Here is a 13,885-nt window from a genome sequence, read left to right as displayed (position 1 = left end):
TGGGGGGTTTGCATCACTGGGAGCGGCCCACTGGACCAGAGCGACATTGCAGGGACCAACGCACACGTGGAGATCAGAGAGTTCATGCTCCTCCCCCAGCCCCTGCTCTCTGCCAACAAACTCTCTAGAAATACCGGGATCCCCAGCCCAGCACCTCACCGGCCTCCAGCCTCCCTCTCTGCTCCTCTGCTCTGCAGCCCTGCTGAGACCCCAGCCCCCTCCAGCCATGAGGATCCTCCACCTGGTGTTTGCTGTTCTCCTGCTGGTCTCCTTGGCTGCTCCAGGTGAGCGGTCGCTCTGGGAGGGGCGGGAATAGGGACGGAGGAGGGGGATCGGTGGGTAACAGGAAGGACTCAGGCTCCCCGGCAGTGTCTGGGGGGGGGCATGTTCTGGGGACAGTCTGAGCCAGGACCACTGTGAGCGCCACGTGGGTGTCCACTTGTCTGGGCGTGTTTAGATGAGCCGCGGCTGAGACAGTCCTGAGCATCTGGCTCTCTGGGTTCCCGTCTAGCGAGTCGCTCGGGGATTCTGAGTCGGGAGGTTTCCCGTCAGGACGGGCAGAGAATTCCACCCTCTCACCAGCCCCCCGAGCTCAGACCCTGGGGCCAGCGCTCCCCCCGGCTGTGACCCTCACGTTACACACCTGGGTCCACACTGGGCACAGAGATACAACAGGCCTGATTCCCAGAGGCCCTGAGCAGCCCAGCTCCTTTGGGTCCCTCCTGAAAACCAGGCCACGTTCAGGTTGGTGTCTCTCTGTGGATTCAGCAACCTAACAGCAGGCCCCTGCATGCTCGGAGCCTGGCCCTGGTTTCCAAAGAGCAGGGCTGAAGAAGGATGCGCTGAATTCTTCTCACGCGTGTCCTGTGGACTCTGATTTGAGAGGTGTCTCTGCTTCGGGGTGAACCATCTCTGCTGCCCAGCCAGCCTCTTCCCAAAGTCACCCTCAGTTCGGATACAAGCCAGAAATGTTCCAGACACCCGCTGTGAGTGTCCAGTTCAGAGAGTGCTCCAGGGTAGAGTCCGTAGAGAGCAAAGACATTTCTCACTTTATAACGTGAGGGTAACTTCTGGAACAGGAACCGGGGTCATTCACTTCATGGCCTACCTGAGTCTGCCGAGAGCCTGACAGGAGCTCAAGGAGCCACGGACATTCGTCCCTCAGTCAATTCTAGTTCTTCCAGGCTCACGAAGAGGAAGACTGGAGTTCATAGAATCATAGAATCATAGAATAATAGGACTGGAAGGGACCTCAAGAGGTCATCGAGTCCAGCCCCCCGCCCTCAAGGCAGGACCAAGCTCCGTCTACACCATCCCTGACAGATGTCTATCTAACCTGTTCTTAAATATCTCCAGAGAGGGAGATTCCACCACCTCCCTTGGCAATTTATTCCAATATTTGACCACCCTGACAGTTAGGAATTTTTTCCTAATGTCCAATCTAAACCTCCCCTGCTGCACTTTAAGCCCATTACTCCTTGTCCTGTCCTCAGAAATCAAGAGGAACAAATTTTCTCCTTCCTCCTTGTGACACCCTTTTAGATATTTGAAAACCACTATCATGTCCCCCCTTAATCTTCTTTTTTCCAAACTAAACAAGCCCAGTTCATGAAGCCTGGCTTCATAGGTCATGTTCTCTAAACCTTTAATCATTCTTGTCGCTCTTCTCTGTACCCTTTCCAATTTCTCCACATCTTTCTTGAAATGTGGCGCCCAGAACTGGACACAGTACTCCAGCTGAGGCCTAACTAGTGCAGAGTAGAGAGGCAGAATGACTTCACGAGTTTTGCTTACAACACACCTGTTGATACAACCTAGAATCATATTTGCTTTTTTTGCAACAGCATCACACTGTTGACTCATATTCAACTTGTGGTCCACTATGACCCCTAGATCCCTTTCCGCCATGCTCCTTCCTAGACAGTCGCTTCCCATCTTGTATGTATGGAACTGATTGTTCCTTCCTAAGTGGAGCACTTTGCATTTCTCTTTATTAAACCTCATCCTGTTTACCTCTGACCATTTCTCTAACTTTCTAAGGTCATTTTGAATTATGTCCCTATCCTCCAAAGAAGTTGCAACCCCACCCAGTTTGGTATCATCCGCAAACTTAATAAGCGTACTCTCTATCCCAATATCTACATCATTGATGAAGATATTGAACAGTACGGGTCCCAAAACAGACCCTTGAGGAACTCCACTTGCTATCCCTTTCCAGCAGGATTTAGAACCGTTAACAACAACTCTCTGACTACGGTTATCCAGCCAATTATGCACCCACCTTATCGTGGCCCTATCTAAGTTATATTTGCCTAGTTTATCAATAAGAATATCATGCGAGACCGTATCAAATGCCTTACTAAAGTCTAGGTATATGACATCCACCGCTTCTCCCTTATCCACAAGGCTCGTTATCTTATCAAAGAAAGTTATCAGATTAGTTTGGCATGACTTGTTCTTCATAAACCCATGCTGTCTATTCCCTATCACTTTATTACCTTCCAAGTGTTTGCATATGATTTCCTTAATTACCTGCTCCATTATCTTCCCTGGGACAGACGTTAAACTGACCGGTCTATAGTTTCCTGGGTTGTTCTTATTCCCCTTTTTATAGATGGGTACAATATTTGCCCTTTTCCAGTCTTCTGGAATCTCCCCTGTCTGCCATGATTTTTCAAAGATCATAGCTAAAGGCTCAGATACCTCCTCTATCAGCTCCTTGAGTATCCTGGGATGCATTTCATCAGGACCTGGTGACTTGCTGACATCTAACTTTCCTAAGTGATTTTTAACTTGTTCTTTGTGTATCCTATCTTCTAAACTTACCCTCTCTCTACTTGTATTCACTGCGTTAGGCACACCTCCAGACTTCTCGGTGAAGACCGAAACAAAGAAGTCATTGAGCATCTCCGCCATTTCCAAGTTTCCTGTTACTGCTTCTCCCTCCTCACTAAGCAGTGGGCCTACCCTGTTCGAACGCCTCTCTCCCTGGGACCCTTGAAGAAAATGGGTTTCAATTACTGCAATTATCCATCTAATCTCCCCGTGCCCAGCAGGGTTTGTGCAAACGGCAGGAGCTGGGTTTTGACGCCCCATGAGGCTGTGCAGGGCCAGGCTCTGTCAGCGTCTCTAAGCATCTGTCTCTTCTCCCGCCATCTTTGTGCCTCATTTCCCCAGCGGCTCTTTTCTCTCCTCCACCAACCGCCACGTCCCTTCCTCCCTCTCCTACATCCCCCTTATCCCCTTCCCTCCAGCCAGCCCCTCCCACGTTTCTCTGCGCTCTCCCTGCCCCTCTGTGCACCTCTCAGCACCTGCTCTCTCCCCTGCCCCCACCTGGCCTGGCCCTTCGCAGCCTCCCTCCTTTCACCTCCACTGCCTGGTCCTCCCCCTAAAACTTCTCCCCTGCCTCCGTTTTACACCTTCTCTCCACCGCCCAGCTCCTCTCCATCCCTCTCACTGCTCCCACCTCAGCCGGCCCTTCCATCGCCTCTGGGCTTCTCCCCATCCCTCCCCTCTGTCTTTCCTCTCTGGCCAACAGCATCTCCCCTTCTGCTCACAGCCCCTCATTCCACCTGCTGCCAGCCCTCACCAGCCTAAGGGCTCTCACACAGCCACCCTGATCACTGACGGCCTCCCAGGGAGCCACCATCTGAAATGCAGGGAATGGCGCGACCCCCATTTTCCTTTCCAAGGGGCTCCCCCAATTCCCCTCCCCCAGAACTGACTCTGGGATTTCTCTGGACATGAGGCGGGAGGTGGATGCAGCCCTGCTCTCTGTGGGGGCAGGTGTCACTGGGGGGGCTCTCCAGGGGACACTAACCGTATGGAGGCCAATCCCTCAGGAAGGGGAAGGCAGCCCCCACCGCGCTGAGCCGCCCTTCCCTTCTAGGGCAAGGAACGGCCCCTCAGCTGCCCCGTCGGTCTGACCCCTTGGGACGGGCCATGAATAGGAGTGTCCGGGAACCGGGGTGACGCTGTCAGGGCCAGCCCCCCGTCCGAGCTGTGTGAGAACCGCTGGAGGGGGGCGGGGGGGCATGGTGGGCAGGGCCTGTGGGCACAGCTCCTGTCTCTAACCCGGACTCTCTGTGTCTGGCGCAGGCCTAGGGCAGAAGAAGGGCTGTGCTGGTCGCTGCGACTGGAAATGCGGCAAATACGAGTATGAGACCTACACGTACGACTGCCCCAAGTCCTACTGCTGCCTCCCCCTCTTCAAATGGAAATGAGCCCGGAGGGATCCACCCGCCCTGGACCAGGAGCAGCCGCGGCAGCGGGTCCCCGACTCCCCACAGAAATGTCGTTCCCTCCCCCCATTAAACGAGAGCAGGCCTGGCCTTGGCGTGTGCCGTGTGGGTCACTCGTGTGTGGGGCCGTCGTGCAGAGCGGCCCAAGGGGCTGTGAACAGGCCTGTCCCCGAGGGCCCAGGGAAGGGTCGGTCACCTCAGTTACCTGCAATATGGCTCGTGGGAAAGGGAACGAGCTTGTGGGCTGAACAGTCGCTCTGGTTTCAGCTGGCGAGGTCTCGTGGAGGCCCAGGGCCTGGTTCACTCAGCCATGGGGGGAGCAGTGCAGCCCCCTGTTCCCGTCAGGAGAGGTCGCTCCCGGTGACACAGTAAAACAGCCTTGATAAGGCTGCCAGAGGCTCCCCACAGAAGGGCTGGTTCCACTGCTGGAGGACTGTCCAGACAGGCGCTTTTCAATGCTGCAATGTTTGTCATTCCGGTGGTTGTTTTTGCCGACCCCAGAGTGACAAACGAAAGTGCCTGTGTGGGCACAGCCTCAGGCTGCCCGCTCCGGGCCATCGCGTCTCAGCGCTGATGGTGGGAATTTCCTCTGGGGCCCGGGAAGTCCAGTCTCCAGAGTCCACTCAGCCCCCGCTGCCCTGCTGGGACCCACAGGAATGCTGTGTTCTGGTGATACAGACCAGCAGAGCTCAGGTCCAGGCTCCCCCACCCAGCCCTAGTGCCCCAAATCTCCCCCGAGAGACCCCCCAGCAGTGAAGAGAGGCCAGTTCCCTCCCACGGCTCACTCAGTCCCCGGCCTCTCTGCTGAGACCCCCAGATCTGTCCTCACTGGGTCAGCGGAGCCCTGTTTGGTAAAAGCTCAGACCCCAGTCACAGTGCTGTGTGCTACCCACTGTCACCTGCGCTGCTCAGCCTGTGGACAGGCCAACAGGGCCCTTCTCCACCCACTGCAAAGGGACGGGCCTCAGTTTCCCTCTTGCTCAAATGATTCGTCAGAGTCACATCCCCAGAGCCTTCCCTGGGGACCGTTGCAGACAGGAGCAGGAGGGGACTGTGTGTAGAAGAGCCACCCCGCTCTGGACACTGCCCCTCCCCCCATGGCGGAGTGGGGTCCAGCCCGTGTCCGGAGGGCCCGTTCTGGGGGCTGCACCGCGCACACTGCTGGGCTGCAGGGGGCTGGCTGGGCCCAATGTGGGGAAGGGGGTTTCCTTGTTTCCCTTTGGGAACAGCCGGGCAGAGGGGCGAGAGGTGAATGGCGGGGGCAGGGCGAGCGGTGGACTGTTCAGACAGATACAGGCGTTGGTGGCTCGCAAAAGCCAAGAGCCGATATTCACCCGCACAGAACCCTGCACCTGGGGAGATGCTCTGGCCCCCCGAAATAAACGGGCACCTTTGTCACTGACTTGGGCAGGGCCCGCATGGCAGGCAGGATCTCCCGGCTCCCAGCCCCGTTCTGTGTCTAGGGGCTGTGTTAGCAAGGGGGCGTCTGCCAATGGCCATCCTGCCTCCTCCCAGACTCTGCGCCTCCTCACGCTTCCGACCTCCCTGTCTGGGGCAGGGCTCTTTACCGCCTCCTTCACTGCACACGCAGAGAAACCCAGTTCTGCCCACAGCCCCCGCGTGTGACACAGGCATGTACAACGAGCCCAAGGGGACAGTGGCCAGCGCCTCTGATCAATGGTAGAAATTCCAGTAGGCAGGTGAAAATTAGCTTGTGTGAGCTCCTGCAATGTGGAAAGATGCGACGTTCTCTATCCCAGTGTTTCTCAACCTTTTTTAATAAAATACCCTTTTTTTACAAAAAAATTATAAGTGCCATCATTACCTACAATTTTCAGACACACCCAATTTTTTTCGACCATTGCAACACATTTGTTTAAACAACTTAATCTTAGCCAGGGGAAGCCCGTGAGCCTAGGCAAACTCGGCAGTTGCCTAGGGTGCTGCCGATCTGGCCGCCCGATGATGACGTCACGGTGTGACAATGCATCGGGGTTCCCCCGACTCCTTCACCCCTGTAGTGGGACAAGCACACTCCGCCAGCCAATAGGATTGAGGGAGTTTATTGCTTCTCCAAGGATGCAGCACAGCACAGATGTCATCTGGTTACTGGGCCAGGCCTAGGATGCCTCAGCCCCCCTTGAGATGGGGGAGCCTGGGCCCCTAAATCCCAGCCTCTTGCTTAGGCTGCTTCCTCCATAATTCTAGACAGAAGCTGACTCTCTTCCAGCCCTACCCCCCCCAGACAGGGACTGGTCTCCGCCTTCCTCCCTTTGTCTCTCTCCCTGGGAGGAAACCTGTCGGACAGGTTGTGAGACCCTTGCCTACTGACTCATCCACTGTCTTGTTGGGCCATGCTCCCCTACCCCGCCCTAGTGACCTCAGCCTCTCCTCGTAGGTCATATGCTCCAACCCCCTAATCATTTTGGTTGCCTTCCGCTGCACCTTCTCCAATGAATCCACATCCTTTTTGTAGTGAGGGGTAGAACTGGATACAATACTCCAGATGTGGCCTCACCAACGCCGAATAAAGGGGAATGATGACATCTCTGGATCTGCTGGCAATGCTCCTCTTAATGCAACCTAATATGCCATTAGCCTTCTTGGCTACAACGGCTCACTGTTGACTCATATCGAACTTCTCATCCACTGTAACCCCCAGGTCCTTTTCTGCAGAACTGCTACTTAACTGGTTGGTCCCCAGCTTGTAAAAATGCTTGGGATTCTTCCGTCCCAAGTGCAGGACTCTGCACTTGTCCTTGTTGAACCTCATCAGATTTCTTGTGGCCCAATCCTCCAATTTGTCTAAGTCACTCTGGACCCTATCTCTGCCCTCCAGCGTATCTACCTCTCCCCCCAGCTTAGTGTCATCCGCAAACTCGCTGAGGGTGCAATCCATCCCCTCATCCAGGTCATTAATAAAGATATTGAACAAAACCGGCCCTAGAACCGAACCTTGGGGCACTCCGCTAGAAACCGACCACCATCCTGACATCGAGCCGTTGATCACTACCCGCTGGGCCTGACCTTCTAGCCAGCTTTCTATCCATCTTACTGTCCATTTATCCAATCCACATTCCCTTAACTTGTTGGCAAGAATATTGTGGGAGACTGTATCAAAAGCCTTGCTAAAGTCAAGGTATATCACATCCACTGACTTTCCCACGTCCACCGTGCCAGTTACCTCCTCATAGAAGCTAATCAGATTGGTCAGGCACGACTTGTCCTTTGTGAATCCATGCTGACTATTCCTAATCACTTTCCTCTCTTCCAAGTGCCTCAAAATGGATTATTTAAGGATCCCTTCCATGATTTTTCCAGGAACCGAGGTAAGACTGATTGGCCTATAGTTCCCTTTTTTGCCTTTTTCCAATCATCCGGGATCTCTCCCGATATCCACAATTTTTCAAAGATAATGGCCAAAGGCTCCTCAATGACATTTGCCAACTCCCTCCGTACCCTCGGATGCATTAAGTCCGGACCCATGGATTTGTGTATTCGGCGCAGGCTCTTCCCTTTTCATCTCTGTGGTGTGTGAGTATCTGCCAGCAACTATTCCCAGGGCACGACTCACACTGGAGACGAGGCAGGGGAGGGAATCGCTTCTATTGGGCCAAACTGTTGGTGGCAGAGATGAAAACGGCAAAGGGACCCAGCACTGACCTGGGAAAACACCACGGCCATGATGCCCATGAGCAACTCCCCCCCCCTCCAGTACATTGAGCAGTGACCTGTGCCTCAGTTTCTCATCACATGAGGTGAAAGTCTGTGACGGGGGCTCACCCCTTGCAAGACTGGGAGGGGTTCGGTGGCCAGGGAGGTTGATTCACTGACCAGGCTGAGACGTAACTGCTGTTCTGTGGCAGACCAAGCCCGTTGAGCACAAGGCAGGGAGCTGGCAGCGGGAGGGGGCTGTGGGGCAGTCGGGCGCAGTCACACCCTGCGAGGGGCTGCGTGTGGGGACTAGACACAGAGCCAGCACAGTCACACCCTGCGAGGGGCTGCATGTGGGGACTAGACACAGGGCCAGCACAGTCACACCCTGCGAGGGGCTGCGTGTGGGGACTAGACACAGGGTCAGCACAGTCACACCCTGCGAGGGGCTGCGTGTGGGGACTAGACACAGGGTCAGCACAGTCACACCCTGCGAGGGGCTGCGTGTGGGGACTAGACACAGGGTCAGCACAGTCACACCCTGCGAGGGGCTGCATGTGGGGACTAGACACAGGGTCAGCACAGTCACACCCTGCGAGGGGCTGCGTGTGGGGACTAGACACAGAGCCAGCACAGTCACACCCTGCGAGGGGCTGCGTGTGGGGACTAGACACAGGGTCAGCACAGTCACACCCTGCGAGGGGCTGCATGTGGGGACTAGACACAGGGCCAGCACAGTCACACCCTGCGAGGGGCTGCGTGTGGGGACTAGACACAGGGCCAGCACAGTCACACCCTGCGAGGGGCTGCGTGTGGGGACTAGACACAGGGCCAGCACAGTCACACCCTGCGAGGGGCTGTGTGTGGGGACTAGACACAGGGCCAGCACAGTCACACCCTGCGAGGGGCTGCGTGTGGGGACTAGACACAGAGCCAGCACAGTCACACCCTGCGAGGGGCTGCATGTGGGGACTAGACACAGAGCCAGCACAGTCACACCCTGCGAGGGGCTGCATGTGGGGACTAGACACAGAGCCAGCACAGTCACACCCTGCGAGGGGCTGCATGTGGGGACTAGACACAGGGCCAGCACAGTCACACCCTGCGAGGGGCTGCGTGTGGGGACTAGACACAGGGCCAGCACAGTCACACCCTGCGAGGGGCTGCATGTGGGGACTAGACACAGAGCCAGCACAGTCACACCCTGCGAGGGGCTGCATGTGGGGACTAGACACAGGGCCAGCACAGTCACACCCTGCGAGGGGCTGCGTGTGGGGACTAGACACAGGGTCAGCACAGTCACACCCTGCGAGGGGCTGCATGTGGGGACTAGACACAGGGCCAGCACAGTCACACCCTGCGAGGGGCTGCGTGTGGGGACTAGACACAGGGCCAGCACAGTCACACCCTGCGAGGGGCTGCGTGTGGGGACTAGACACAGGGCCAGCACAGTCACACCCTGCGAGGGGCTGTGTGTGGGGACTAGACACAGGGCCAGCACAGTCACACCCTGCGAGGGGCTGCGTGTGGGGACTAGACACAGGGCCAGCACAGTCACACCCTGCGAGGGGCTGCCTGTGGGGACTAGACACAGAGTCAGCACAGTCACACCCTGCGAGGGGCTGCGTGTGGGGACTAGACACAGAGCCAGCACAGTCACACCCTGCGAGGGGCTGCATGTGGGGACTAGACACAGGGCCAGCACAGTCACACCCTGCGAGGGGCTGCGTGTGGGGACTAGACACAGAGCCAGCACAGTCACACCCTGCGAGGGGCTGCATGTGGGGACTAGACACAGAGCCAGCACAGTCACACCCTGCGAGGGGCTGCATGTGGGGACTAGACACAGGGTCAGCACAGTCACACCCTGCGAGGGGCTGCGTGTGGGGACTAGACACAGGGCCAGCACAGTCACACCCTGCGAGGGGCTGCGTGTGGGGACTAGACACAGGGTCAGCACAGTCACACCCTGCGAGGGGCTGCGTGTGGGGACTAGACACAGAGCCAGCACAGTCACACCCTGCGAGGGGCTGCATGTGGGGACTAGACACAGGGTCAGCACAGTCACACCCTGCGAGGGGCTGCATGTGGGGACTAGACACAGAGCCAGCACAGTCACACCCTGCGAGGGGCTGCATGTGGGGACTAGACACAGGGCCAGCACAGTCACACCCTGCGAGGGGCTGCGTGTGGGGACTAGACACAGGGCCAGCACAGTCACACCCTGCGAGGGGCTGCGTGTGGGGACTAGACACAGGGCCAGCACAGTCACACCCTGCGAGGGGCTGCGTGTGGGGACTAGACACAGGGTCAGCACAGTCACACCCTGCGAGGGGCTGCATGTGGGGACTAGACACAGAGCCAGCACAGTCACACCCTGCGAGGGGCTGCATGTGGGGACTAGACACAGGGTCAGCACAGTCACACCCTGCGAGGGGCTGCGTGTGGGGACTAGACACAGGGCCAGCACAGTCACACCCTGGGAGCAGAGCTGGGAGCTGGAGAGCCCAGAGGGGGGTGGAGCAGGATGGACTCACGGCCGTGGCACGTCCTGTTGGTCACTCCAGGAATTAGCCTGCTCCCCCACAGGGCCCCTCCTCTGGCCGGTGTCTCACCCGCCGTCGCTCTCCATCCTGCTGCCCACATCTGGGCCCATGTGGCTTCCTGGGCCTCAGCCCCCTCTTCGGAACACGGCCCCCTGGCTGCACCCGCCTCTCCATTCTCCCCCACTGCCAGGGGGATCCGCAGGGCTCAGCCCTTCCCCCCAGCATGGCCAGCGGCAGCCCCCACCGTCTACCCCTCGCCTCAGGGGCAGGCGGCCGTCCGTGTCAGCCTGATTCAGAGTGGTTGGAGGACTGGGAGGGACACTGTGGCAGCAGCCTTGTCCTGCCCTCGCCCTCTGCTGCTCAGGTTCCCTGGGCCACTGCCCCATGGCTACTACCCCTTTTCAGCCCTTGTGTCCAGGCCGGCCCAGCCTGCAGGTATCAGGCCGGAGCCTCCTCTCAGTTCCCCTGCGCCTGTGCCCGCTGTGACAGCGCGTTGGGGGTCCCCCGTCTCCTGCACCCCGAAATGGCACAAACAGACTGCCCCAGCCGGTGGAATAGAGGAAGTTTATTGCCTCTCCAGGTTACAGCACAGCACAGATGTAGTCTGGTCACAGAGCTGGGCTAGGATGCCTCAGGCCCCCTTGAGATGGGGGAGACTGGGCCCCTAAACTCCAGCCCCTTTCCCTAGGCTGTCTCCTCCATGCTCCCAGCCAGCAACCAACTAACTCTCTTCCAGCCCTGCCCCCCAGCCAGGGCAGCCTTCCACCTTCCTTTGTTCCTCTCCATGGGGGGTGTCTGGCCATACTGGATTGCATAGGACTCATCCTGTTTTGCTGGGTCGTGGTACCCACGGCAGCCAGTGGGGGTTACCCCAGAGCCAGCAGCATAGAAACCAGCCAGATACCCCCACTACGTCACACCTGCGCCTGTGCCTGTGCCTGTTCTGCTCTGCCCAAGTTGTTTCTCCCAGGGAACACTACCTGTCCCCCCCAGGCCAGCACCCAGCTCTGTTCCGCAGAGCAGTTCCTTATATACAGGGCTGTTCCCGTCCTCTGATCGGCTCCCACTGAACCTCTCCCTGATTGGCTGGGGCTCAGCATAGGCTCCTCCATCCTGATTTAACCCCTTGTGGAAAAGTGGGGCAGCCCCAAACTCTGTGGGGGAAGCCAGGGAGGTAGGCGATGGCTGAGGGGCAAAGCAGCACGGTTGGGCTTTGTAGCCCTTGGCAGCCGACCGCAGGGCCGTGAGTGGGAACCCAGAGGAGAGGCTGGTCCTGGGTCCCCTACCAGCCACGGAGGTCGTGGCCCAGGCCACGCAATGGCCAGCCTGGGTCAGTGGGCCAGGGAAAGACGTTGCTGCCTGGCCCCAGGAGGGGCCATGTCGGGCGACCCAGCCAGAGGGCCAAGTGACAACGAGGAGGCTGCAGGCCCTGGAGTGGGAGGAGCAAATGGGGGGGTAGGAGAACCTGAGAGGCTCGGGTGGAGGTGGGAGTGCGTGGGGCCGGGGCGATGGAGGATGTTGAGGGGGAGGCAGCAGAGGAGCATGGGGAGTGTGGAGCCCAAACAGCAGTTTGGGCTCCGCAGTTCCCTGCATGAGAAGCAGGAGGGGGAGGAGAAGAGAAAGAGAGAGACAGCGAGAGAGGCCGGAGGGGGAGGAGGAGAGAGTGAGAGAGAGACATGGACATGGAGAAGAGACCCAAAAATCCCATCTTATGATGGACTATTGGTTAGTATACGTATAAAAGGACTTACAAAATTTCTCTTAATGCAAGGTTATATGAGGATGATACATGGTTATATGGAAATGTTACAGAGATTTATCCACATAGGTCACTTGGCCATGTGACCTGTATCCAGACGATACTAGGGATGGATATAAAATGCCATGAGGCCAACTCCATCTGGCCTTCAATTCTGCTGCTGCTTCCAGATGCAGCCTTGCGAGGAACAGCGAGCCGGGAAGAATCATTGGCCAATCCTGACAAAGGTTGCACACCAGAGACTTTACAGATACCAGTTTCTCCCATCTCTGCTGAGAGTCTGCATTGAGACCTTGGTGATTCGATGCATGTAACGTATTCTCCTTAACAACCTCACTCTCGTGCTTTTCTTTCTTTTCTTAATAAACCTTTAGATTTTAGATTCCAAAGGATTGGCCCAGCCTGCTCTTGTGGGTAAGATCCAGAGTGTGAATTGACCGGGGATCGGTGGCTGGTTCTTTGGGACCGGAAAGACCCGTTTGGGGTAGGTGAGATTGGGTTCGATAACCCCTCATCTGTGTGCAGGCCCAGGGCTGATAGTGGCACAGGGAGAGCTGGGGTGCCAGAGGGGTTCTGCTCATGAGGCTTCCTGCTGGCCGGATTGGCAGCTGAAGCGCTCGGGGTGACTGGTGTGTGGCCTGTTTGGGAAAGGTCTCCAGACAGGAGCTGTGAGGAGCCCTGGTTTTGAGCAATTTATCCTGAGTGTCCGCTCTCAGCGGTGCCCAGACCCAGACTGGCCCACACAGTAGCCATCCTGGGACGGCAGCAGGGAGCTTCCAAGGGAGAGGAGGATGCAGGAGAGGGTGGCGGCCAGGCCACCAAAATACAAGTTTGCCCAAGGAGCCATTTCCCCCAAGGCTGGGCACACAGGTGAGCACGCAGGGCGCTATGACCAGGTGGCACCAGGTAAGAGGGCATTGCGGGAAGGGGCCTTGGCAGCCCCCAGGAAGTTGTCTGGGACCCTCGCTGCCAGCGTAGTGTTTTTATTCACTGCAATACTGGGCCCCCCGGCCTCTGATGCTCAGCACGCGGAGATTTCAGCCCCAGCGACCAGGAACAGAACCAGAGCTCCCCCACCCACCCCACCCGCTCTGACTGCCCGCAGTGGGGCGGGGAGGCTCAGACAGGGCCTGGAACTCCTCAGGCAGAGCCCAGGGACTGGGAGGAGTCTTGGGGCACTCTGGTGGCACATGGGGAAGCCTGTCCCTGAGCTGTCCTGGTCTGTGTCCCCACAACCCAACTGGCAACTTTCCTGTGGGTCCCAGCAGGGCAGCGAAGGCCTGAATGGGCCACGGAGACTGAACTCTGCCCGTCCCCATAGGAAATCTCCCCAGGACAGAACTGAGGTGCACTAGGCTGGGGCAGGCAGCAAGAGGCTGTGTCCATACTGGCACTTTCACTCAGGGCAGTTGAGCGATGAAAAGCACCGGCTGGGCACCCCCCCACCGGTGGGAGCCCCACTCCTCCAGCGGGAACCCGGGGCCGGTTTTATTCTGTGGTGGGAGAGCTCTCCCCAGACGATAACAGGCGGCTGCACTGCTCACTCGGCAACAGCACGGCCGCAGTGACTGGCTCTGAGGTGACCGTCCCTTCCCGGGGCCCTCGGGGACAGGCCTGTTCACAGCCCCTTGGGCCGCTCTGCACGACGGCCCCACACACGAGTGACCCACACGGCACACGCCAAG

General features: G+C 57.8%; 1 long non-coding RNA gene across 1 annotated transcript; it reads left to right on the top strand.

The window, feature by feature from the left end:
• Positions 1-4,331, top strand: LOC149524602 (uncharacterized). The gene is made up of 2 exons (XR_016349028.1): positions 1-284; positions 4,099-4,331. It is a non-coding gene; the product is annotated as an uncharacterized LOC149524602 (long non-coding RNA).
• The last annotated feature ends 9,554 nt before the right edge of the window (positions 4,332-13,885 follow it).

Source organism: Pelodiscus sinensis, chromosome 3 (genome assembly GCF_052426305.1).
Source record: "Pelodiscus sinensis isolate ZL-2025 chromosome 3, ASM5242630v1, whole genome shotgun sequence".
Taxonomy (NCBI): domain Eukaryota; kingdom Metazoa; phylum Chordata; order Testudines; family Trionychidae; genus Pelodiscus; species Pelodiscus sinensis.
Note: the sequence above shows the minus strand (reverse complement) of the source record. Positions and strands in the feature narration are given on the sequence as shown.